Raw genomic sequence first — 4,576 nt, forward strand, 5'->3', positions numbered from 1 at the left:
AATTTTAATTTAAATATTCAAATTGTGGTCCAGTTGCCCAGTGGTGGTGCGGGGTGGGGGGGGGCCGCAACAAAGCATCGCCGCCATCGGGAGGATTGAGCTGGGTCCTGCCGGCCTCGAGGTCAGTGGTGGGCCTCATCCGGAGCCATCTTCAGGCCCTCCCCCCAATGGATCATGACATCGAGGACTGCTTAAAATCCAGCCCAATATCTTATGTGGCTCGGTGTCATATTTTGTTTTATAATGCTCCCGTGAAGTCCCTTGGGATGTTTTTTGCCATTAAAGGTACTATATAAATGTAAGTTGTTGTTGCTTATCAATTTTAAAAGTATGGAGAAATGGAATAATGCATCTTAAAAATCTAGATGACTATATTCATTTCATTTTTTCTTTATTCTTTATTAAATGCAGTATTCAAACTCAAATTGAAGTCAGTTGTCATCTCTTCTCTATATTGCTGGAATGCCTTTCTTCAAAAGCTTTGTTTCCTTTTTATCATTGGAAATTTCTATGCTTCCCCTTTTCCTACCCAGGGGAGGGATTGATTCTTCACTTTGTAATTTTTTAAAGTCTGATTTAGAACTGCCAAATAACTGCTTTTAATACACTCTTGTAAATCATATGGCATTCTTATCTGCATTAACAACATCACACTAAACTCCCAGTCTTGGTCATTATAATTTCAGCACAGATTTAACCATCACCATATGTTTTAAAATGTATTCAGTGTGCTAGTTGGATGTCAAATAAATGTTTGTATCTAGAGCATGGTAAAAATGTATGAACATCGGGTTTCTCCAACCTGGTTTATTGATTGATAATACCAAGTGGTTAGCATGAACCAGTCACATAGTGGGCATGAAACAGCTAGATTCAGTTCTACAGAATCATGGAACTACCATAACATTTGATGCTCCATATTTGCAAACTTTTCCATGTGTTACTGTGCTTAACTCTAGACATACTTTTCATTCTCTTTTCACACTCTCCCCTCTCTGATTTCACGTCAGCATATCAGATTATTTTTGTCGTACTGTCAATGATCTGTTTTCCCTCCTTCATTCCCCACAATGACAGTGGATCTAACGCACAACATCTTTGATTTGTCTTTTACTTGCTGTTCCATCCACACCTTCCTCTTCACGTGGAAATATAATTGGTGAAGATAGTTATGGTTGTGCAGGTGAGACACCTGCTGAAGGTGCAAGTATCTGAAATGTTATGACAATAAAACACCATGCGTTTTGGGACATGCCGTCAGCACAAGTACATCGTCCAGAACAAACTGGGGAATATTTCTGATGAGTTCGAGCATTCTTATGGTGAGGGGCAAGACCAGGCTGTCCAGGCTCAGAGATTAAGCCAGAAGCAAGAGCTCTATTGTGGTGGCATCTAGTATGGTGGGTAGAACAATGTAAAGTTGAAGTGATGCTGCTGCAGTCGTTCAGTTAATGAAAACATGTTGCAGAATCTGATCTGTCCTTTGTTGCAGCGAGTGAGAACATGGCCTGCTTCACCTCAAAGATGAGCTAGCCATCCTAGGAATGGCAGCATTTCCTATTTATATACATCAGTGCCTGCTGTTAGGACCAGGTGAGAAAGGGGTCTAGGGGTTCCCTCTCAGCCTTTGCCTGGTTTAACCGTAACAGGGTTTAATTTTAAAACACAGTGTTTTGTGTTCCCCCTCAGTGAATTCTTGTTCACTGCCTTCCAATTGTAAGGCAAAGAAATCAGACAGGTTTTCTTAGATTTAAATAAGAAAGGTGGAAGTTTATTAATCTTAAACTCCAATGTGGTTAACCATTACAAGTATGTGACGCGACCACTCTAGCAAGCATACGCAATAAACACACATGCAGCTAGAGACAGAAAAAGTAGAAGGAATAAAGGGGCAAAGTTTGAGGTAATATCTGGTAGGTACAGTCCTTTGAGTTTGATGTTGAGTCTTTGTTTGCCGGTAAGTCTTGCTGTTCGTTGGGGACCAGTGCATACTTTAACTTGTTTCAAAGTAAGAGTCTTTTCTCTGTTGAGGTTTACGTGTCTTCAGTGGGTCCGGAGGCTTGGGAGAAAGTGAGAGAGAGCCAGCCAGGAGAGAAAGCTCTCTTGTTCCAGGTTCAGTTGCACTCTGCAATCTGACTTTAAACTGTTCTGTGGCTAGTTCAAAAAGCCTGGACCAGCCAGTTAGTCATGTGACCAGCTGGCTTACCACTCCTGCATTTGTGGATTTCAAAGCTCTCATTGGGGGGAGGGGGGGGGCGGAGGGGGGGGTTGGTGTAGTGCTGTCTTACCCCGACTAGATGTGGATCACCATCGCCCAGACCAATCTTTGTTAATTGAATCAGTGAGCAATTATTTTGTCTCTCCATGCATTGTCTCTTAGTATGCAAGTGTTCTTCCAGCGAAGTGGCTGGTAAACTCTTGTAAAACAAGTTATTTCTTCATTCCAGCAACAGTTTAAAATTAATGTTTATGACAAAATTAATATGCTTCATTCTTGGCAGGTGGGGGTCTTCATGACACTGCTCGATTGGTACCTTCAGCACCATGTGTGTACCATTATGGCATCTCCCTGGCTAATGTGGCACAGATTTCTATGGCAGCCTGGAAGGATCCAAAGAGGTAACCATTAAGAGCTGCTGTAAAATTGCCACAGGTAAAATAGTTGTAATAGTGGAGTGAGTCGACAGGCTTTCGTGTTGAAGTTGGCAGAGATAGCCAATAGCATCCTTGGAGAGGCACAGCCATCTTAGGACTACTGTGGTCTGTACAGTTGGTTTGGGTCATGGCTGATGGGCTGCTGTCCTCTACCATGCTGCCTAATTCTCCTGTGCTTCACTCTGCTCTTCCTCCTCCATTATGATAGTGCAGCCATGGGGATATCCATCTTTGTCTGAGGTTGATCTGAGAATAAGTTTGGAGGGTCGGGAAGTGTCAAGAGGTCCCAAGATAATTTTCTAGGAAGCAAAGACAGCACTACAGTAAAATGAAATGCAGGTGTCAGTGGTTAAACAATGTGAAGAATGGGTTAAGAAAAGTTGCTTGGTAGCCTGTATTTAGTAAGTGGTATAGATACCTTCTTCAGTTCAGCAACTCCTCACTAACTTGCCTGATATACTCGACCTGTTTTATTTTGCAGGAATAGAATTAATCCAGGAAACATCCATGTCCTTGAAAAGTGAGGCTATGCAAATGAGCCCCGAGGGTCATTAAGGGACCTTATATTTGCACTGTTAGAAAGATTGGGGCAATTTGCGTTTGGTGCACTAATTGAGCCCAAGTGATGAAATGTGCTAAGATGTAATCTTTTTCAATCTTTTTGGCATCATAAAATGATACATTACAGAAGGAGTTCATTTGGCCCATTTTGCTTGTGCCGACTCTTTGAAAGAGTGATCCAGCTAATCCCAGTTCCCTGCTCTTTCCCCATAGCCCAGGAAATGTTTTCCCATCAAATCTACATCCAATTTTCTTTGGAAAGTTACTATTGAATGCGCTTCCACCATTCTTTCAGGTGTAACGGCAGCGTTACTGCTGAAGATTCTGAGGAATTTCATCCCATTAATCACAACCGTATCAGTCACCCTCACTGCTCAAACCAATTGAAATAAAACAGCCAGAGATAACTAATGCTACACAGAAAATGCTTGTGTTAAAAAAATCTATTCAAAAAATACATGAAGATAGATGTACTAAAGTGCAGGCACATTTATGGACAATCTATTAATAGTGGAATTCATTTAAATGGAACATGTGCTGAGGCATTGATCCATGGCTATAAAACTTTTGATATAGGAGCAGATTAGATTGGGCTTGCTTCTTTCAATGACTTAGTTTAAAATATGTTAGAGGAGTAAGTTGGAGGTGCATTAATTGCCTCAGCTCTTGTCACCATTTCCCCTCCATTTTAAATAAAAGTGTTTCTAGACAACAAAAAAGATATATGTTATATTCAGTTTCTCTGGCAGCCACTTGATCAACAGCTCAGCAGTTATTATTAAATGGAGAAGGCCCCTACGGAGAAATTACCTTTCTACATTACAGAAAAGGAAGGATATAAAAGCAGCGGAAAACATGCAGTTGTCGATTCACATGGATCTGATCAGAGATGAGGGATTACAGTCATAGAGTCATAGGCCGGAATTTTATGCCACCCCAGCGGGTTGGATGGTGGCGTGGGGGTGACGTAAAATTGAGCGGCAGGCTCCGGGAGGCCTAACCGCCCCAATTCCGCCTCCGACCAAGTTTAAGGAGGTCCGGTGGGGGGGTGCGGGGGGGGTGAGAAGCCGCCCGCCCGCCCGAGGCCAATCAAGACCCTTAAGTGGCCACGTAAGGGCCCTCGCTCGCCTCCACGTAACAAGCATGTGTGCCGGGGACATGAAAGGTCGCCCAGCTATAGCTGCCGGCCTTTCCGCGCCCCGGGGGTGGGGGGGCCTGCCAATCAGGCACAGGGTCCCCGATTGAGGGCCGCCCTCACCTCCCAACCCAACCCCGGGATCCAAGACGCCCCCTCCCACCAAACGACCAGCCTAGCCTCACCAGGGCACGACCGATTCCCCTGGTGAGGCAACCCAAACTT

Source organism: Heterodontus francisci, chromosome 22, assembly GCF_036365525.1.
Source record: "Heterodontus francisci isolate sHetFra1 chromosome 22, sHetFra1.hap1, whole genome shotgun sequence".
Classification (NCBI taxonomy): Eukaryota; Metazoa; Chordata; class Chondrichthyes; order Heterodontiformes; family Heterodontidae; genus Heterodontus; species Heterodontus francisci.